The following is a 23433-nucleotide window of genomic DNA, read 5'->3' on the forward strand; positions in this document are numbered from 1 at the left end:
AAAAAAATGTTTGGGTTTTAAATGCACGCTATTGTGACACCAGATATGAGTGGCAATGTGCACTGGCAGAGGTTGGTAGAGTACATGCTGTAGGCCTGGCACACACGCTTGAAGACAACTAACTGCTATTCAATCTATTACAGTGAAAAAACATTTTTTGTTTTTAAATGCACGCTATTGTGACACCAGATATGAGTGGCACTGTGCACTGGCAGAGGATGGCAGAGTACACGCTGTAGGCCTGACACCCGCTTGAAGACAACTAACTGCTATTCAATCTCTAACAGTGAAAAAAGTTTTTTGGTTTTAAATGCATGCTATTGTGACACCAGATATGAATGGCACTGTGCACTGGCAGAGGTTGGCAGAGTACACACTGTAGGCCTGACACCCGCTTGAAGACAACTAACTGCTATTCAATCTATAACAGTGAAAAAAGTTTTTTGGTTTTAAATGCATGCTATTGTGACACCAGATATGAGTGGCACTGTGCACTGGCAGAGGTTGGCAGAGTACACGCTGTTGGCCTGACACACAGACGCTTGCAGACAACTAACGGCTATTCAATCTATTACAGTGGAAAAAAAATGTTTTTAAATGCACGCTATTGTGACACCAGATATGAGTGGCACTGTGCACTGGCAGAGGTTGGCAGAGTACACGCTGTAGGCCTGACACACAGACGCTTGCAGACAACTAACTGCTATTCAATCTATAACAGTAAAAAAAGTTTTTTGGTTTTAAATGCACGCTATTGTGACACCAGATATGAGTGGCAATGTGAACTGGCAGAGGTTGGCAGAGTACATGCTGTAGGCCTGGCACACACACTTGAAGACAACTAACTGCTATTCAATCTATTACAGTGAAAAAACATTTTTTGTTTTTAAATGCACGCAATTGTGACACCAGATATGAGTGGCACTGTGCACTGGCAGAGGTTGGCAGAGTACACGCTGTAGGCCTGACACACAGGCTTGAAGACAACTAACTGCTTTTCAATCTATAACAGTGTAAAAAAATGTTTGGGTTTTAAATGCACGCTATTGTGACACCAGATATGAGTGGCAATGTGCACTGGCAGAGGTTGGTAGAGTACATGCTGTAGGCCTGGCACACACGCTTGAAGACAACTAACTGCTATTCAATCTATTACAGTGAAAAAACATTTTTTGTTTTTAAATGCACGCTATTGTGACACCAGATATGAGTGGCACTGTGCACTGGCAGAGGATGGCAGAGTACACGCTGTAGGCCTGACACCCGCTTGAAGACAACTAACTGCTATTCAATCTCTAACAGTGAAAAAAGTTTTTTGGTTTTAAATGCATGCTATTGTGACACCAGATATGAATGGCACTGTGCACTGGCAGAGGTTGGCAGAGTACACACTGTAGGCCTGACACCCGCTTGAAGACAACTAACTGCTATTCAATCTATAACAGTGAAAAAAGTTTTTTGGTTTTAAATGCATGCTATTGTGACACCAGATATGAGTGGCACTGTGCACTGGCAGAGGTTGGCAGAGTACACGCTGTTGGCCTGACACACAGACGCTTGCAGACAACTAACGGCTATTCAATCTATTACAGTGGAAAAAAAATGTTTTTAAATGCACGCTATTGTGACACCAGATATGAGTGGCACTGTGCACTGGCAGAGGTTGGCAGAGTACACGCTGTAGGCCTGACACACAGACGCTTGCAGACAACTAACTGCTATTCAATCTATAACAGTAAAAAAAGTTTTTTGGTTTTAAATGCACGCTATTGTGACACCAGATATGAGTGGCAATGTGAACTGGCAGAGGTTGGCAGAGTACATGCTGTAGGCCTGGCACACACACTTGAAGACAACTAACTGCTATTCAATCTATTACAGTGAAAAAACATTTTTTGTTTTTAAATGCACGCTATTGTGACACCAGATATGAGTGACACTGTGTACTGGCAGAGGTTGGCAGATTACACGCTGTAGGTCTGACACCCGCTTGAAGACAACTAACTGCTATTCAATCTATAACAGTAAAAAACTTTTTTGGGTTTTAAATGCACGCTATTGTGACAACAGATATGAGTGGCAATGTGCACTGGCAGAGGTTGGCAGAGTACAGGCTGTAGGCCTGGCACACACGCTTGAAGACAACTAACTGCTATTCAATCTATTACAGTGAAAAAACATTTTTTGTTTTTAAATGCACGCTATTGTGACACCAGATATGAGTGGCACTGTGCACTGGCAGAGGTTGGCAGAGTACACGCTGTAGGCCTGACACCCACTTGAAGACAACTAACTGCTATTCAATCTATAATAGTGAAAAAAGTTTTTTGGTTTTAAATGCACGCTATTGTGACACCAGATATGAGTGGCAATGTGCACTGGCAAATGTTGGCAGAGTACACGCTGTAGGCCTGACACCCCATGCTGTAGGCCTGGCACACACACTTGAAGACAATTAACTGCTATTCAATCTATTACAGTGAAAAAACATTTTTTGTTTTTAAATGCACGCTATTGTGACACCAGATATGAGTGGCACTGTGCACTGGCAGAGGTTGGCAGAGTACACGCTGTTGGCCTGACACACAGACACTTGCAGACAACTAACTTCTTTTCAATCTATTACAGTGAAAAAACAGTTTTTGTTTTCAAATGCACGCTATTGTGACACCAGATATGAGTGGCACTGTGCACTGGCAGAGGTTGGCAGAGTACACGCTGTAGTCCTGACAAACAGGCTTGAAGACAACTAACTGCTATTCAATCTATAACAGTGTAAAAAAAATTTGGGTTTTAAATGCACGCTATTGTGACACCAGATATGAGTGGCAATGTGCACTGGCAGAGGTTGGCAGAGTACACGCTGTAGGCCTGACACCCGCTTGAAGACAAAAAACTGCTATTCAATCTATAACAGTGAAAAAGGTTTTTTGGTTTTAAATGCACGCTATTGTGACACCAGATATGAGTGGCACTGTGCACTAGCAGAGGTTGGCAGAGTACACACTGTAGGCCTGACACCCGCTTGAAGACAACTAACTGCTATTCAATCTATAACAGTGAAAAAAGTTTTTTGGTTTTAAATGCATGCTATTGTGACACCAGATATGAGTGGCACTGTGCACTGGCAGAGGTTGGCAGAGTACACGCTGTTGGCCTGACACACAGACGCTTGCAGACAACTAACGGCTATTCAATCTATTACAGTGGAAAAAAAATGTTTTTAAATGCACGCTATTGTGACACCAGATATGAGTGGCACTGTGCACTGGCAGAGGTTGGCCGAGTACACGCTGTAGGCCTGACACACAGACGCTTGCAGACAACTAACTGCTATTCAATCTATAACAGTAAAAAAAGTTTTTTGGTTTTAAATGCCCGCTATTGTGACACCAGATATGAGTGGCAATGTGAACTGGCAGAGGTTGGCAGAGTACATGCTGTAGGCCTGGCACACACACTTGAAGACAACTAACTGCTATTCAATCTATTACAGTGAAAAAACATTTTTTGTTTTTAAATGCACGCTATTGTGACACCAGATATGAGTGACACTGTGTACTGGCAGAGGTTGGCAGATTACACGCTGTAGGTCTGACACCCGCTTGAAGACAACTAACTGCTATTCAATCTATAACAGTAAAAAACGTTTTTGGGTTTTAAATGCACGCTATTGTGACAACAGATATGAGTGGCAATGTGCACTGGCAGAGGTTGGCAGAGTACAGGCTGTAGGCCTGGCACACACGCTTGAAGACAACTAACTGCTATTCAATCTATTACAGTGAAAAAACATTTTTTGTTTTTAAATGCACGCTATTGTGACACCAGATATGAGTGGCACTGTGCACTGGCAGAGGTTGGCAGAGTACACGCTGTAGGCCTGACACCCACTTGAAGACAACTAACTGCTATTCAATCTATAATAGTGAAAAAAGTTTTTTGGTTTTAAATGCACGCTATTGTGACACCAGATATGAGTGGCAATGTGCACTGGCAAATGTTGGCAGAGTACACGCTGTAGGCCTGACACCCCATGCTGTAGGCCTGGCACACACACTTGAAGACAATTAACTGCTATTCAATCTATTACAGTGAAAAAACATTTTTTGTTTTTAAATGCACGCTATTGTGACACCAGATATGAGTGGCACTGTGCACTGGCAGAGGTTGGCAGAGTACACGCTGTTGGCCTGACACACAGACACTTGCAGACAACTAACTTCTTTTCAATCTATTACAGTGAAAAAACAGTTTTTGTTTTCAAATGCACGCTATTGTGACACCAGATATGAGTGGCACTGTGCACTGGCAGAGGTTGGCAGAGTACACGCTGTAGTCCTGACAAACAGGCTTGAAGACAACTAACTGCTATTCAATCTATAACAGTGTAAAAAAATTTTGGGTTTTAAATGCACGCTATTGTGACACCAGATATGAGTGGCAATGTGCACTGGCAGAGGTTGGCAGAGTACACGCTGTAGGCCTGACACCCGCTTGAAGACAAAAAACTGCTATTCAATCTATAACAGTGAAAAGGGTTTTTTGGTTTTAAATGCACGCTATTGTGACACCAGATATGAGTGGCACTGTGCACTAGCAGAGGTTGGCAGAGTACACACTGTAGGCCTGACACCCGCTTGAAGACAACTAACTGCTATTCAATCTATAACAGTGAAAAAAGTTTTTTGGTTTTAAATGCATGCTATTGTGACACCAGATATGAGTGGCACTGTGCACTGGCAGAGGTTGGCAGAGTACACGCTGTTGGCCTGACACACAGACGCTTGCAGACAACTAACGGCTATTCAATCTATTACAGTGGAAAAAAAATGTTTTTAAATGCACGCTATTGTGACACCAGATATGAGTGGCACTGTGCACTGGCAGAGGTTGGCAGAGTACACGCTGTAGGCCTGACACACAGACGCTTGCAGACAACTAACTGCTATTCAATCTATAACAGTAAAAAAAGTTTTTTGGTTTTAAATGCCCGCTATTGTGACACCAGATATGAGTGGCAATGTGAACTGGCAGAGGTTGGCAGAGTACATGCTGTAGGCCTGGCACACACACTTGAAGACAACTAACTGCTATTCAATCTATTACAGTGAAAAAACATTTTTTGTTTTTAAATGCACGCTATTGTGACACCAGATATGAGTGACACTGTGTACTGGCAGAGGTTGGCAGATTACACGCTGTAGGTCTGACACCCGCTTGAAGACAACTAACTGCTATTCAATCTATAACAGTAAAAAACTTTTTTGGGTTTTAAATGCACGCTATTGTGACAACAGATATGAGTGGCAATGTGCACTGGCAGAGGTTGGCAGAGTACAGGCTGTAGGCCTGGCACACACGCTTGAAGACAACTAACTGCTATTCAATCTATTACAGTGAAAAAACATTTTTTGTTTTTAAATGCACGCTATTGTGACACCAGATATGAGTGGCACTGTGCACTGGCAGAGGTTGGCAGAGTACACGCTGTAGGCCTGACACCCACTTGAAGACAACTAACTGCTATTCAATCTATAATAGTGAAAAAAGTTTTTTGGTTTTAAATGCACGCTATTGTGACACCAGATATGAGTGGCAATGTGCACTGGCAAATGTTGGCAGAGTACACGCTGTAGGCCTGACACCCCATGCTGTAGGCCTGGCACACACACTTGAAGACAATTAACTGCTATTCAATCTATTACAGTGAAAAAACATTTTTTGTTTTTAAATGCACGCTATTGTGACACCAGATATGAGTGGCACTGTGCACTGGCAGAGGTTGGCAGAGTACACGCTGTTGGCCTGACACACAGACACTTGCAGACAACTAACTTCTTTTCAATCTATTACAGTGAAAAAACAGTTTTTGTTTTCAAATGCACGCTATTGTGACACCAGATATGAGTGGCACTGTGCACTGGCAGAGGTTGGCAGAGTACACGCTGTAGTCCTGACAAACAGGCTTGAAGACAACTAACTGCTATTCAATCTATAACAGTGTAAAAAAATTTTGGGTTTTAAATGCACGCTATTGTGACACCAGATATGAGTGGCAATGTGCACTGGCAGAGGTTGGCAGAGTACACGCTGTAGGCCTGACACCCGCTTGAAGACAAAAAACTGCTATTCAATCTATAACAGTGAAAAAGGTTTTTTGGTTTTAAATGCACGCTATTGTGACACCAGATATGAGTGGCACTGTGCACTAGCAGAGGTTGGCAGAGTACACACTGTAGGCCTGACACCCGCTTGAAGACAACTAACTGCTATTCAATCTATAACAGTGAAAAAAGTGTTTTGGTTTTAAATGCACGCTATTGTGACACCAGATATGAGTGGCAATGTGCACTGGCAGAGGTTGGCAGAGTACACACTGTAGGCCTGACACCCGCTTGAAGACAACTAACTGCTATTCAATCTATAACAGTAAAAAAAGTTTTTTGGTTTTAAATGCACGCTATTGTGACACCAGATATGAGTGGCAAAGTGCACTGGCAGAGGTTGGCAGAGTACATGCTGTAGGCCTGGCCTCACACACGCTTGAAGACAACTAACTGCTATTCAATCTATTACAGTGAAAAAAACTTTTTGTTTTTAAATGCACGCTATTGTGACACCAGATATGAGTGGCACTGTGCACTAGCAGAGGTTGGCAGAGTACACACTGTAGGCCTGACACCCGCTTGAAGACAACTAACTGCTATTCAATCTATAACAGTGAAAAAAGTTTTTTGGTTTTAAATGCACGCTATTGTGACACCAGATATGAGTGGCACTGTGCACTGGCAGAGGTTGGCAGAGTACACGCTGTAGGCCTGACACCCGCTTGAAGACAACTAACTGCTATTCAATCTATTACAGTGAAAAAACATTTTTTGTTTTTAAATGCACGCTATTGTGACACCAGATATGAGTGGCACTGTGCACTGGCAGAGGTTGGCAGAGTACACGCTGTAGGCCTGACACCCACTTGAAGACAACTAACTGCTATTCAATCTATAACAGTGAAAAAAAGTTTTTTGGTTTTAAATGCACGCTATTGTGACACCAGATATGAGTGGCAATGTGCACTGTCAGAGGTTGGCAGAGTACACAATGTAGGCCTGACACCCGCTTGAAGACAACTAACTGCTATTCAATCTATAACAGTGAAAAAAGTTTTTGGGTTTTAAATGCATGCTATTGTGATACCAGATATGAGTGGCACTGTGCACTGGCAGAGGTTGGCAGAGTACACACTGTAGGCCTGACACCCGCTTGAAGAAAACTAACTGCTATTCAATCTATAACAGTGAAAAAAGTTTTTGGGTTTTAAATGCATGCTATTGTGACACCAGATATGAGTGGCACTGTGCACTGGCAGAGGTTGGCAGAGTACACGCTGTTGGCCTGACACACAGACGCTTGCAGACAACTAACTTCTATTCAATCTATTACAGTGAAAACATTTTTGTTTTTAAATGCACGCTATTGTGACACCAGATATAAGTGGCACTGTGCACTGGCAGAGGTTGGCAGAGTACACGCTGTAGTCCTGACACACAGGCTTGAAGACAACTAACTGCTATTCAATCTATAACAGTGTAAAAAAGTTTTTTGGTTTTAAATGCACGCTATTGTGACACCAAATATGAGTGGCACTGTGCACTGGCAGAGGTTGGCAGAGTACACGCTGTTGGCTTGACACACAGACGCTTGCAGACAACTAACTGCTTTTCAATCTATTACAGTGAAAAAAAATTTTTTTGTTTTTAAATGCACGCTATTGTGACACCAGATATGAGTGGCACTGTGCACTGGCAGAGGTTGGCAGAGTACACGCTGTAGTCCTGACACACAGGCTTGAAGACAACTGACTGCTATTCAATCTATAACAGTGTAAAAAAAATTTTGGGTTTTAAATGCACGCTATTGTGACACCAGATATGAGTGGCAATGTGCACTGGCAGAGGTTGGCAGAGTACACACTGTAGGCCTGACACCCGCTTGAAGACAACTAACTGCTATTCAATCTATAACAGTGAAAAAAGTTTTTTGGTTTTAAATGCATGCTATTGTGACACCAGATATGAGTGGCACTGTGCACTGGCAGAGGTTGCAGAGTACACGCTGTTGGCCTGACACACAGACGCTTGCAGACAACTAACTGCTATTCAATCTATTACAGTGAAAAAACATTTTTTGTTTTAAAATGCACGCAATTGTGACACCAGATATGAGTGGCACTGTGCACTGGCAGAGGTTGGCAGAGTACACGCTGTAGGCCTGACACACAGGCTTGAAGACAACTAACTGCTTTTCAATCTATAACAGTGTAAAAAAATGTTTGGGTTTTAAATGCACGCTATTGTGACACCAGATATGAGTGGCAATGTGCACTGGCAGAGGTTTGTAGAGTACATGCTGTAGGCCTGGCACACACGCTTGAAGACAACTAACTGCTATTCAATCTATTACAGTGAAAAAACATTTTTTGTTTTTAAATGCACGCTATTGTGACACCAGATATGAGTGGCACTGTGCACTGGCAGAGGATGGCAGAGTACACGCTGTAGGCCTGACACCCGCTTGAAGACAACTAACTGCTATTCAATCTCTAACAGTGAAAAAAGTTTTTTGGTTTTAAATGCATGCTATTGTGACACCAGATATGAATGGCACTGTGCACTGGCAGAGGTTGGCAGAGTACACACTGTAGGCCTGACACCCGCTTGAAGACAACTAACTGCTATTCAATCTATAACAGTGAAAAAAGTTTTTTGGTTTTAAATGCATGCTATTGTGACACCAGATATGAGTGGCACTGTGCACTGGCAGAGGTTGGCAGAGTACACGCTGTTGGCCTGACACACAGACGCTTGCAGACAACTAACGGCTATTCAATCTATTACAGTGGAAAAAAAATGTTTTTAAATGCACGCTATTGTGACACCAGATATGAGTGGCACTGTGCACTGGCAGAGGTTGGCAGAGTACACGCTGTAGGCCTGACACACAGACGCTTGCAGACAACTAACTGCTATTCAATCTATAACAGTAAAAAAAGTTTTTTGGTTTTAAATGCACGCTATTGTGACACCAGATATGAGTGGCAATGTGAACTGGCAGAGGTTGGCAGAGTACATGCTGTAGGCCTGGCACACACACTTGAAGACAACTAACTGCTATTCAATCTATTACAGTGAAAAAACATTTTTTGTTTTTAAATGCACGCTATTGTGACACCAGATATGAGTGACACTGTGTACTGGCAGAGGTTGGCAGATTACACGCTGTAGGTCTGACACCCGCTTGAAGACAACTAACTGCTATTCAATCTATAACAGTAAAAAACGTTTTTGGGTTTTAAATGCACGCTATTGTGACACCAGATATGAGTGGCAATGTGCACTGGCAGAGGTTGGCAGAGTACAGGCTGTAGGCCTGGCACACACGCTTGAAGACAACTAACTGCTATTCAATCTATTACAGTGAAAAAACATTTTTTGTTTTTAAATGCACGCTATTGTGACACCAGATATGAGTGGCACTGTGCACTGGCAGAGGTTGGCAGAGTACACGCTGTAGGCCTGACACCCACTTGAAGACAACTAACTGCTATTCAATCTATAATAGTGAAAAAAGTTTTTTGGTTTTAAATGCACGCTATTGTGACACCAGATATGAGTGGCAATGTGCACTGGCAAATGTTGGCAGAGTACACGCTGTAGGCCTGACACCCCATGCTGTAGGCCTGGCACACACACTTGAAGACAATTAACTGCTATTCAATCTATTACAGTGAAAAAACATTTTTTGTTTTTAAATGCACGCTATTGTGACACCAGATATGAGTGGCACTGTGCACTGGCAGAGGTTGGCAGAGTACACGCTGTTGGCCTGACACACAGACACTTGCAGACAACTAACTTCTTTTCAATCTATTACAGTGAAAAAACAGTTTTTGTTTTCAAATGCACGCTATTGTGACACCAGATATGAGTGGCACTGTGCACTGGCAGAGGTTGGCAGAGTACACGCTGTAGTCCTGACAAACAGGCTTGAAGACAACTAACTGCTATTCAATCTATAACAGTGTAAAAAAAATTTGGGTTTTAAATGCACGCTATTGTGACACCAGATATGAGTGGCAATGTGCACTGGCAGAGGTTGGCAGAGTACACGCTGTAGGCCTGACACCCGCTTGAAGACAAAAAACTGCTATTCAATCTATAACAGTGAAAAAGGTTTTTTGGTTTTAAATGCACGCTATTGTGACACCAGATATGAGTGGCACTGTGCACTAGCAGAGGTTGGCAGAGTACACACTGTAGGCCTGACACCCGCTTGAAGACAACTAACTGCTATTCAATCTATAACAGTGAAAAAAGTGTTTTGGTTTTAAATGCACGCTATTGTGACACCAGATATGAGTGGCAATGTGCACTGGCAGAGGTTGGCAGAGTACACACTGTAGGCCTGACACCCGCTTGAAGACAACTAACTGCTATTCAATCTATAACAGTAAAAAAAGTTTTTTGGTTTTAAATGCACGCTATTGTGACACCAGATATGAGTGGCAAAGTGCACTGGCAGAGGTTGGCAGAGTACATGCTGTAGGCCTGGCCTCACACACGCTTGAAGACAACTAACTGCTATTCAATCTATTACAGTGAAAACATTTTTGTTTTTAAATGCACGCTATTGTGACACCAGATATGAGTGGCACTGTGCACTAGCAGAGGTTGGCAGAGTACACACTGTAGGCCTGACACCCGCTTGAAGACAACTAACTGCTATTCAATCTATAACAGTGAAAAAAGTTTTTTGGTTTTAAATGCACGCTATTGTTACACCAGATATGAGTGGCACTGTGCACTGGCAGAGGTTGGCAGAGTACACGCTGTAGGCCTGACACCCGCTTGAAGACAAAAAACTGCTATTCAATCTATAACAGTGAAAAAAGTTTTTGGGTTTTAAATGCACGCTATTGTGACACCAGATATGAGTGGCACTGTGCACTGGCAGAGGTTGGCAGAGTACACGCTGTAGGCCTGACACACAGACGCTTGCAGACAACTAACTGCTATTCAATCTATAACAGTAAAAAAAGTTTTTTGGTTTTAAATGCACGCTATTGTGACACCAGATATGAGTGGCAATGTGAACTGGCAGTGGTTGGCAGAGTACATGCTGTAGGCCTGGCACACACGCTTGAAGACAACTAACTGCTATTCAATCTATTACAGTGAAAAAACATTTTTTGTTTTTAAATGCACGCTATTGTGACACCAGATATGAGTGACACTGTGTACTGGCAGAGGTTGGCAGATTACACGCTGTAGGTCTGACACCCGCTTGAAGACAACTAACTGCTATTCAATCTATAACAGTAAAACATTTTTTGGGTTTTAAATGCACGCTATTGTGACACCAGATATGAGTGGCAATGTGCACTGGCAGAGGTTGGCAGAGTACAGGCTGTAGGCCTGGCACACACGCTTGAAGACAACTAACTGCTATTCAATCTATTACAGTGAAAAAACATTTTTTGTTTTTAAATGCACGCTATTGTGACACCAGATATGAGTGGCACTGTGCACTGGCAGAGGTTGGCAGAGTACACGCTGTAGGCCTGACACCCACTTGAAGACAACTAACTGCTATTCAATCTATAATAGTGAAAAAAGTTTTTGGGTTTTAAATGCACGCTATTGTGACACCAGATATGAGTGGCAATGTGCACTGGCAAATGTTGGCAGAGTACACGCTGTAGGCCTGACACCCCATGCTGTAGGCCTGGCACACACACTTGAAGACAACTAACTGCTATTCAATCTATTACAGTGAAAAAACATTTTTTGTTTTTAAATGCACGCTATTGTGACACCAGATATGAGTGGCACTGTGCACTGGCAGAGGTTGGCAGAGTACACGCTGTTGGCCTGACACACAGACACTTGCAGACAACTAACTGCTTTTCAATCTATTACAGTGAAAAAACAGTTTTTGTTTTCAAATGCACGCTATTGTGACACCAGATATGAGTGGCACTGTGCACTGGCAGAGGTTGGCAGAGTACACGCTGTAGTCCTGACAAACAGGCTTGAAGACAACTAACTGCTATTCAATCTATAACAGTGTAAACAAATTTTGGGTTTTAAATGCACGCTATTGTGACACCAGATATGAGTGGCAATGTGCACTGGCAGAGGTTGGCAGAGTACACGCTGTAGGCCTGACACCCGCTTGAAGACAAAAAACTGCTATTCAATCTATAACAGTGAAAAAGGTTTTTTGGTTTTAAATGCACGCTATTGTGACACCAGATATGAGTGGCACTGTGCACTAGCAGAGGTTGGCAGAGTACACACTGTAGGCCTGACACCCGCTTGAAGACAACTAACTGCTATTCAATCTATAACAGTGAAAAAAGTGTTTTGGTTTTAAATGCACGCTATTGTGACACCAGATATGAGTGGCAATGTGCACTGGCAGAGGTTGGCAGAGTACACACTGTAGGCCTGACACCCGCTTGAAGACAACTAACTGCTATTCAATCTATAACAGTGAAAAAAGTGTTTTGGTTTTAAATGCACGCTATTGTGACACCAGATATGAGTGGCAATGTGCACTGGCAAATGTTGGCAGAGTACACACTGTAGGCCTGACACCCCATGCTGTAGGCCTGGCACACACGCTTGAAGACAACTAACTGCTATTCAATCTATTACAGTGAAAAAACATTTTTTGATTTTAAATGCACGCTATTGTGACACCAGATATGAGTGGCACTGTGCACTTGCAGAGGTTGGCAGAGTACACGCTGTAGGCCTGACACCCCATGCTGTAGGCCTTGCACACACGCTTGAAGACAACTAACTGCTATTCAATCTATTACAGTGAAAAAACGTTTTTGGGTTTTAAATGCACGCTATTGTGACACCAGATATGAGTGGCAATGTGCACTGGCAGAGATTGGCAGAGTACATGCTGTAGGCCTGGCCTCACACACGCTTGAAGACAAATAACTGCTATTCAATCTATTACAGTGAAAAAACTTTTTTGTTTTTAAATGCATGCTATTGTGAAACCAGATATGAGTGGCACTGTGCACTGGCAGAGGTTGGCAGAGTACACGCTGTAGGCCTGACACCCGCTTGAAGACAACTAACTGCTATTCAATCTATAACAGTGAAAAAAGTTTATTGTTTTTAAATGCACGCTATTGTGACACCAGATATGAGTGGCACTGTGCACTGGCAGAGGTTGGCAGAGTACACACTGTAGGCCTGACACCCGCTTGAAGACAACTAACTGCTATTCAATCTATAACAGTGAAAAACGTTTTTTGGTTTTAAATGCATGCTATTGTGACACCAGATATGAGTGGCACTGTGCACTGGCAGAGGTTGGCAGAGTACACGCTGGTGGCCTGACACACAGACGCTTGCAGACAACTAACTGCTATTCAATCTATAACAGTAAAAAAAGTTTTTTTGGTTTTAAATGCACGCTATTGTGACACCAGATATGAGTGGCAATGTGCACTGGCAGAGGTTGGCAGAGTACATGCTGTAGGCCTGGCATACACACTTGAAGACAACTAACTGCTATTCAATCTATAACAGTGAAAAAAGTTTTTTGGTTTTAAATGCACGCTATTGTGACACCAGATATGAGTGGCAATGTGCACTGGCAGAGGTTGGCAGAGTACATGCTGTAGGCCTGACACCCGCTTGAAGACAACTAACTGCTATTCAATCTATAACAGTGAAAAAAGTTTTTTGGTTTTAAATGCACGCTATTGTGACACCAGATATGAGTGGCACTGTGCCTGGCAGAGGTTGGCAGAGTACACACTGTAGGCCTGACGCCCGCTTGAAGACAACTAACTGCTATTCAATCTATAACAGTGTAAAAAAATGTTTGGGTTTTAAATGCACGCTATTGTGACACCAGATATGAGTGGCAATGTGCACTGGCAGAGGTTGGCAGAGTACACGCTGTAGGCCTGACACCCGCTTGAAGACAACTAACTGCTATTCAATCTATAACAGTGAAAAAAGTTTTTTGGTTTTAAATGCACGCTATTGTGACACCAGATATGAGTGGTAATGTGCACTGGCAGTGGTTGGCAGAGTACACACTGTAGGACTGACACCCGCTTGAAGACAACTAACTGCTATTCAATCTAGAAGAGTGAAAAAAGTTTTTTGGTTTTAAATGCACACTATTGTGACACCAGATATGAGTGGCAATGTGCACTGGCAGAGGTTGGCAGAGTACATGCTGTAGGCCTGGCATACACACTTGAAGACAACTAACTGCTATTCAATCTATTACAGTGAAAAAACATTTTTTTTTTTTAAATGCACGCTATTGTGACACCAGATATGAGTGGCACTGTGCACTGGCAGAGGTTGGCAGAGTACACGCTGCTGGCCTGACACACAGACGCTTGCAGACAACTAACTGCTATTCAATCTATAACAGTAAAAAAAGTTTTTGGGTTTTAAATGCACGCTATTGTGACACCAGATATGAGTGGCAATGTGCACTGCCAGAGGTTGGCAGAGTACACACTGTAGGCCTGACACCCGCTTGAAGACAACTAACTGCTATTCAATCTATAACAGTGAAAAAAGTTTTTGGGTTTTAAATGCATGCTATTGTGACACCAGATATGAGTGGCACTGTGCACTGGCAGAGGTTGGCAGAGTACACACTGTAGGCCTGACACCCGCTTGAAGACAACTAACTGCTATTCAATCTATAACAGTGAAAAAAGTTTTTTGGTTTTAAATGCATGCTATTGTGACACCAGATATGAGTGGCACTGTGCACTGCCAGAGGTTGGCAGAGTACACGCTGTTGGCCTGACACACAGACGCTTGCAGACAACTAACTGCTATTCAATCTATTACAGTGAAAAAAAAAATTGTTTTTAAATGCACGCTATTGTGACACCAGATATGAGTGGCACTGTGCACTGGCAGAGGTTGGCAGAGTACACACTGTAGGCCTGACACCCGCTTGAAGACAACTAACTGCTATTCAATCTATAACAGTGAAAAAAGTTTTTTGGTTTTAAATGCACGCTATTGTGACACCAGATATGAGTGGCAATGTGCACTGGCAGTGGTTGGCAGAGTACACACTGTAGGCCTGACACCCGCTTGAAGACAACTAACTGCTATTCAATCTATAACAGTGAAAAAAGTTTTTTGGTTTTAAATGCACGCTATTGTGACACCATATATGAGTGGCAATGTGCACTAGCAGAGGTTGGCAGAGTACACGCTGTTGGCCTGACACACAGATGCTTGCAGCCAACTAACTGCTATTCAATCTATAACAGTAAAAAAAGTTTTTGGGTTTTAAATGCACGCTATTGTGACACCAGATATGAGTGGCAATGTGCACTGGCAGAGGTTGGCAGAGTACATGCTGTAGGCCTGGCACACACGCTTGAAGACAACTAACTGCTATTCAATCTATTACAGTGAAAAAACTTTTTTTTTTAAATGCACGCTATTGTGACACCAGATATGAGTGGCAATGTGCACTGGCAGTGGTTGGCAGAGTACACACTGTAGGCCTGACACCCGCTTGAAGACAACTAACTGCTATTCAATCTATAAGAGTGAAAAAAGTTTTTTGGTTTTAAATGCACGCTATTGTGACACCATATATGAGTGCCAATGTGCACTAGCAGAGGTTGGCAGAGTACACTCTGTTGGCCTGACACACAGACGCTTGCAGACAACTAACTGCTATTCAATCTATAACAGTAAAAAAAGTGTTTTGGTTTTAAATGCACACTATTGTGACACCAGATATGAGTGGCAATGTGCACTGGCAGAGGTTGGCAGAGTACATGCTGTAGGCCTGGCATACACACTTGAAGACAACTAACTTCTATTCAATCTATTACAGTGAAAAAACATTTTTTGTTTTTAAATGCACGCTATTGTGACACCAGATATGAGTGGCACTGTGCACTGGCAGAGGTTGGCAGAGTACACGCTGCTGGCCTGACACACAGACGCTTGCAGACAACTAACTGCTATTCAATCTATAACAGTAAAAAAAGTTTTTGGGTTTTAAATGCACGCTATTGTGACACCAGATATGAGTGGCAATGTGCACTGCCAGAGGTTGGCAGAGTACACACTGTAGGCCTGACACCCGCTTGAAGACAACTAACTGCTATTCAATCTATAACAGTGAAAAAAGTTTTTTGGTTTTAAATGCATGCTATTGTGACACCAGATATGAGTGGCACTGTGCACTGGCAGAGGTTGGCAGAGTACACACTGTAGGCCTGACACCCGCTTGAAGACAACTAACTGCTATTCAATCTATAACAGTGAAAAAAGTTTTTTGGTTTTAAATGCATGCTATTGTGACACCAGATATGAGTGGCACTGTGCACTGCCAGAGGTTGGCAGAGTACACGCTGTTGGCCTGACACACAGACGCTTGCAGACAACTAACTGCTATTCAATCTATTACAGTGAAAAAAAAATTTGTTTTTAAATGCACGCTATTGTGACACCAGATATGAGTGGCACTGTGCACTGGCAGAGGTTGGCAGAGTACACACTGTAGGCCTGACACCCGCTTGAAGACAACTAACTGCTATTCAATCTATAACAGTGAAAAAAGTTTTTTGGTTTTAAATGCCCGCTATTGTGACACCAGATATGAGTGGGAATGTGCACTGGCAGAGGTTGGCAGAGTACACACTGTAGGCCTGACACCCGCTTAAGGACAACTAACTGCTATTCAATCTATAACAGCGAAAAAAGTTTTTTGGTTTTAAATGCATGCTATTGTGACACCAGATATGAGTGGCACTGTGCACTGGCAGAGGTTGGCAGAGTACACGCTGTAGGCCTGACACCCGCTTGAAGACAACTAACTGCTATTCAATCTATAACAGTGAAAAAAGTTTTTTGGTTTTAAATGCACGCTATTGTGACACCAGATATGAGTGGCAATGTGCACTGGCAGTGGTTGGCAGAGTACACACTGTAGGCCTGACACCCGCTTGAAGACAACTAACTGCTATTCAATCTATAACAGTGAAAAAAGTTTTTTGGTTTTAAATGCACGCTATTGTGACACCATATATGAGTGGCAATGTGCACTAGCAGAGGTTGGCAGAGTACACGCTGTTGGCCTGACACACAGACGCTTGCAGCCAACTAACTGCTATTCAATCTATAACAGTAAAAAAAGTTTTTGGGTTTTAAATGCACGCTATTGTGACACCAGATATGAGTGGCAATGTGCACTGGCAGAGGTTGGCAGAGTACATGCTGTAGGCCTGGCACAGACGCTTGCAGACAACTAACTGCTATTCAATCTATTACAGTGAAAAACATTTTTGTTTTTAAATGCACGCTATTGTGACACCAGATATGAGTGGCAATGTGCACTGGCAGAGGTTGGCAGAGTACACGCTGTAGGCCTGACACCCGCTTGAAGACAACTAACTGCTATTCAACCTATAACAGTGAAAAAAGTTTTTTGGTTTTAAATGCACGCTATTGTGACACCAGATATGAGTGGCAATGTGCACTGGCAGTGGTTGGCAGAGTACACACTGTAGGCCTGACACCCGCTTGAAGACAACTAACTGCTATTCAATCTATAACAGTGAAAACAGTTTTTTGGTTTTAAATGCACGCTATTGTGACACCATATATGAGTGGCAATGTGCACTAGCAGAGGTTGGCAGAGTACACGCTGTTGGCCTGACACACAGACGCTTGCAGACAACTAACTGCTATTCAATCTATAACAGTAAAAAAAGTTTTTTGGTTTTAAATGCACGCTATTGTGACACCAGATATGAGTGGCACTGTGCACTGGCAGAGGTTGGCAGAGTACACATTGTAGGCCTGACACCCGCTTGAAGACAACTAACTGCTATTCAATCTATAACAGTGAAAAAAGTTTTTTGGTTTTAAATATATGCTATTGTGACACCAGATATGATTGGCACTGTGCACTGGCAGAGGTTGGCAGAGTACACGCTGTTGGCCTGACACACAGACGCTTGCAGACAACTAACTGCTATTCAATCTATTACAGTGAAAAAAAAATTGTTTTTAAATGCACGCTATTGTGACACCAGATATGAGTGGCACTGTGCACTGGCAGAGGTTGGCAGAGTACACGCTGTAGTCCTGACTCACAGGCTTGAAGACAACTAACTGCTATTCAATCTATAACAGTGTAAAAAATATTTTTTGGTTTTAAATGCACGCTATTGTGACACCAGATATGAGTGGCACTGTGCACTGGCAGAGGTTGGCAGAGTACACGCTGTTAGCCTGACACACAGACACTTGCAGACAACTAACTGCTTTTCAATCTATAACAGTGTAAAAAAAAATTTGGTTTTAAATGCACGCTATTGTGACACCAGATATGAGTGGCAATGTGCACTGGCAGAGGTTGGCAGAGTACACGCTGTAGGCCTGACACCCGCTTGAAGACAAAAACTGCTATTCAATCTATAACAGTGAAAAAAGTTTTTTGGTTTCAAATGCACGCTATTGTGACACCAGATATGAGTGGCACTGTGCACTGGCAGAGGTTGGCAGAGTACACGCTGTTGGCCTGACACACAGACGCTTGCAGACAACTAACTGCTATTCAATCTATAACAGTAAAAAAAGTTTTTTGTTTTTAAATGCACGCTATTGTGACACCAGATATGAGTGGCACTGTGCACTGGCAGAGGTTGGCAGAGTACACACTGTAGGCCTGACACCTGCTTGAAGACAACTAACTGCTATTCAATCTATAACAGTGAAAAACGTTTTTTGGTTTTAAATGCATGCTATTGTGACACCAGATATGAGTGGCACTGTGCACTGGCAGAGGTTGGCAGAGTACACGCTGGTGGCCTGACACACAGACGCTTGCAGACAACTAACTGCTATTCCATCTATAACAGTAAAAAAAGTTTTTTTGGTTTTAAATGCACGCTATTGTGACACCAGATATGAGTGGCAATGTGCACTGGCAGAGGTTGGCAGAGTACATGCTGTAGGCCTGGCATACACACTTGAAGACAACTAACTGCTATTCAATCTATAACAGTGAAAAAAGTTTTTGGGTTTTAAATGCACGCTATTGTGACACCAGATATGAGTGGCAATGTGCACTGGCAGAGGTTGGCAGAGTACATGCTGTAGGCCTGACACCCGCTTGAAGACAACTAACTGCTATTCAATCTATAACAGTGAAAAAAGTTTTTTGGTTTTAAATGCACGCTATTGTGACACCAGATATGAGTGGCACTGTGCCTGGCAGAGGTTGGCAGAGTACACACTGTAGGCCTGACACCCGCTTGAAGACAACTAACTGCTATTCAATCTATAACAGTGTAAAAAAATGTTTGGGTTTTAAATGCACGCTATTGTGACACCAGATATGAGTGGCAATGTGCACTGGCAGAGGTTGGCAGAGTACACGCTGTAGGCCTGACACCCGCTTGAAGACAACTAACTGCTATTCAATCTATAACAGTGAAAAAAGTTTTTTGGTTTTAAATGCACGCTATTGTGACACCAGATATGAGTGGCAATGTGCACTGGCAGTGGTTGGCAGAGTACACACTGTAGGCCTGACACCTGCTTGAAGACAACTAACTGCTATTCAATCTATAACAGTGAAAAAAGTTTTTTTGGTTTTAAATGCACGCTATTGTGACACCATATATGAGTGGCAATGTGCACTAGCAGAGGTTGGCAGAGTACACTCTGTTGGCCTGACACACAGACGCTTGCAGACAACTAACTGCTATTCAATCTATAACAGTAAAAAAAGGTTTTTGGTTTTAAATGCACGCTATTGTGACACCAGATATGAGTGGCAATGTGCACTGGCAGAGGTTGGCAGAGTACATGCTGTAGGCCTGGCCTCACACACGCTTGCAGACAACTAACTGCTATTCAATCTATAACAGTAAAAAAAGGTTTTTGTTTTTAAATGCACGCTATTGTGACACCAGATATGAGTGGCACTGTACACTGGCAGAGGTTGGCAGAGTACACGCTGTAGGCCTGACACCCGCTTGAAGACAACTAACTGCTATTCAATCTATAACAGTGAAAAAAGTTTTTTGGTTTTAAATGCACGCTATTGTGACACCAGATATGAGTGGCACTGTGCACTGGCAGAGGTTGGCAGAGTACACGCTGAAGGCCTGACACCCGCTTGAAGACAACTAACTGCTATTCAATCTATAACAGTGAAAAAAGTTTTTTGGTTTTAAATGCATGCTATTGTCACACCAGATATGAGTGGCAATGTGCACTGGCAGAGGTTGGCAGAGTACACACTGTAGGCCTGACACCCGCTTGAAGACAACTAACTGCTATTCAATCTATAACAGTGTAAAAAATATTTTTTGGTTTTAAATGCACGCTATTGTGACACCAGATATGAGTGGCACTGTGCACTGGCAGAGGTTGGCAGAGTACACGCTGTTAGCCTGACACACAGACACTTGCAGACAACTAACTGCTATTCAATCTATAACAGTAAAACAAGTTTTTTGGTTTTAAATGCACGCTATTGTGACACCAGATATGAGTGGCACTGTGCACTGGCAGAGGTTGGCAGAGTACACGCTGTAGTGCTGACACACAGGCTTGAAGACAACTAACTGCTATTCAATCTATAACAGTGTAAAAAAAATTTGGTTTTAAATGCACGCTATTGTGACACCAGATATGAGTGGCAATGTGCACTGGCAGAGGTTGGCAGAGTACACGCTGTAGGCATGACACCCGCTTGAAGACAAAAACTGCTATTCAATCTATAACAGTGAAAAAAGTTTTTTGGTTTTAAATGCACGCTATTGTGACACCAGATATGAGTGGCACTGTGCACTGGCAGAGGTTGGCAGAGTACACACTGTAGGCCTGACACCTGCTTGAAGACAACTAACTGCTATTCAATCTATAACAGTGAAAAACGTTTTTTGGTTTTAAATGCATGCTATTGTGACACCAGATATGAGTGGCACTGTGCACTGGCAGAGGTTGGCAGAGTACACGCTGGTGGCCTGACACACAGACGCTTGCAGACAACTAACTGCTATTCAATCTATAACAGTAAAAAAAGGTTTTTGTTTTTAAATGCATGCTATTGTGAAACCAGATATGAGGGGCACTGTGCACTGGCAGAGGTTGGCAGAGTACACGCTGTAGGCCTGACACCCGCTTGAAGACAACTAACTGCTATTCAATCTATAACAGTGAAAAAAGGTTTTTGTTTTTAAATGCACGCTATTGTGACACCAGATATGAGTGGCACTGTGCACTGGCAGAGGTTGGCAGAGTACACACTGTAGGCCTGACACCTGCTTGAAGACAACTAACTGCTATTCAATCTATAACAGTGAAAAACGTTTTTTGGTTTTAAATGCATGCTATTGTGACACCAGATATGAGTGGCACTGTGCACTGGCAGAGGTTGGCAGAGTACACGCTGGTGGCCTGACACACAGACGCTTGCAGACAACTAACTGCTATTCAATCTATAACAGTAAAAAAAGTTTTTTTGGTTTTAAATGCACGCTATTGTGACACCAGATATGAGTGGCAATGTGCACTGGCAGAGGTTGGCAGAGTACATGCTGTAGGCCTGGCATACACACTTGATGACAACTAACTGCTATTCAATCTATTACAGTGAAAAAAGTGTTTTGGTTTTAAATGCACGCTATTGTGACACCAGATATGAGTGGCACTGTGCACTGGCAGAGGTTGGCAGAGTACACGCTGTTGGCCTGACACACAGACGCTTGCAGACAACTAACTGCTATTCAATCTATTACAGTGAAAACATTTTTTTGTTTTTAAATGCACGCTATTGTGACACCAGATATGAGTGGCACTGTGCACTGGCAGAGGTTGGCAGAGTACACACTGTAGGCCTGACACCCGCTTGAAGACAACTAACTACTATTCAATCTATAACAGTGAAAAAAGTTTTTTGGTTTTAAATGCACGCTATTGTGACACCAGATATGAGTGGCAATGTGCACTGGCAGAGGTTGGCAGAGTACACACTGTAGGCTTGACACCCGCTTGAAGACAACTAACTGCTATTCAATCTATAACAGTGAAAAAAGTTTTTCGGTTTTAAATGCATGCTATTGTGACACCAGATATGAGTGGCACTGTGCACTGGCAGAGGTTGGCAGAGTACACGCTGAAGGCCTGACACCCGCTTGAAGACAACTAACTGCTATTCAATCTATAACAGTGAAAAAAGTTTTTTGGTTTTAAATGCATGCTATTGTCACACCAGATATGAGTGGCAATGTGCACTGGCAGAGGTTGGCAGAGTACACACTGTAGGCCTGACACCCGCTTGAAGACAACTAACTGCTATTCAATCTATAACAGTGTAAAAAATATTTTTTGGTTTTAAATGCACGCTATTGTGACACCAGATATGAGTGGCACTGTGCACTGGCAGAGGTTGGCAGAGTACACGCTGTTAGCCTGACACACAGACACTTGCAGACAACTAACTGCTATTCAATCTATAACAGTAAAACAAGTTTTTTGGTTTTAAATGCACGCTATTGTGACACCAGATATGAGTGGCACTGTGCACTGGCAGAGGTTGGCAGAGTACACGCTGTAGTGCTGACACACAGGCTTGAAGACAACTAACTGCTATTCAATCTATAACAGTGTAAAAAAAATTTGGTTTTAAATGCACGCTATTGTGACACCAGATATGAGTGGCAATGTGCACTGGCAGAGGTTGGCAGAGTACACGCTGTAGGCATGACACCCGCTTGAAGACAAAAACTGCTATTCAATCTATAACAGTGAAAAAAGTTTTTTGGTTTTAAATGCACGCTATTGTGACACCAGATATGAGTGGCACTGTGCACTGGCAGAGGTTGGCAGAGTACACGCTGTTGGCCTGACACACAGACGCTTGCAGACAACTAACTGCTATTCAATCTATAACAGTAAAAAAAGTTTTTTGGTTTTAAATGCACGCTATTGTGACACCAGATATGAGTGGCAATGTGCACTGGCAGAGATTGGCAGAGTACATGCTGTAGGCCTGGCCTCACACACGCTTGAAGACAAATAACTGCTATTCAATCTATTACAGTGAAAAAACTTTTTTTGTTTTTAAATGCATGCTATTGTGAAACCAGATATGAGGGGCACTGTGCACTGGCAGAGGTTGGCAGAGTACACGCTGTAGGCCTGACACCCGCTTGAAGACAACTAACTGCTATTCAATCTATAACAGTGAAAAAAGGTTTTTGTTTTTAAATGCACGCTATTGTGACACCAGATATGAGTGGCACTGTGCACTGGCAGAGGTTGGCAGAGTACACACTGTAGGCCTGACACCTGCTTGAAGACAACTAACTGCTATTCA

This window comes from Pelobates fuscus, chromosome 5 (assembly GCF_036172605.1).
Source record: "Pelobates fuscus isolate aPelFus1 chromosome 5, aPelFus1.pri, whole genome shotgun sequence".
NCBI lineage: Eukaryota > Metazoa > Chordata > Amphibia > Anura > Pelobatidae > Pelobates > Pelobates fuscus.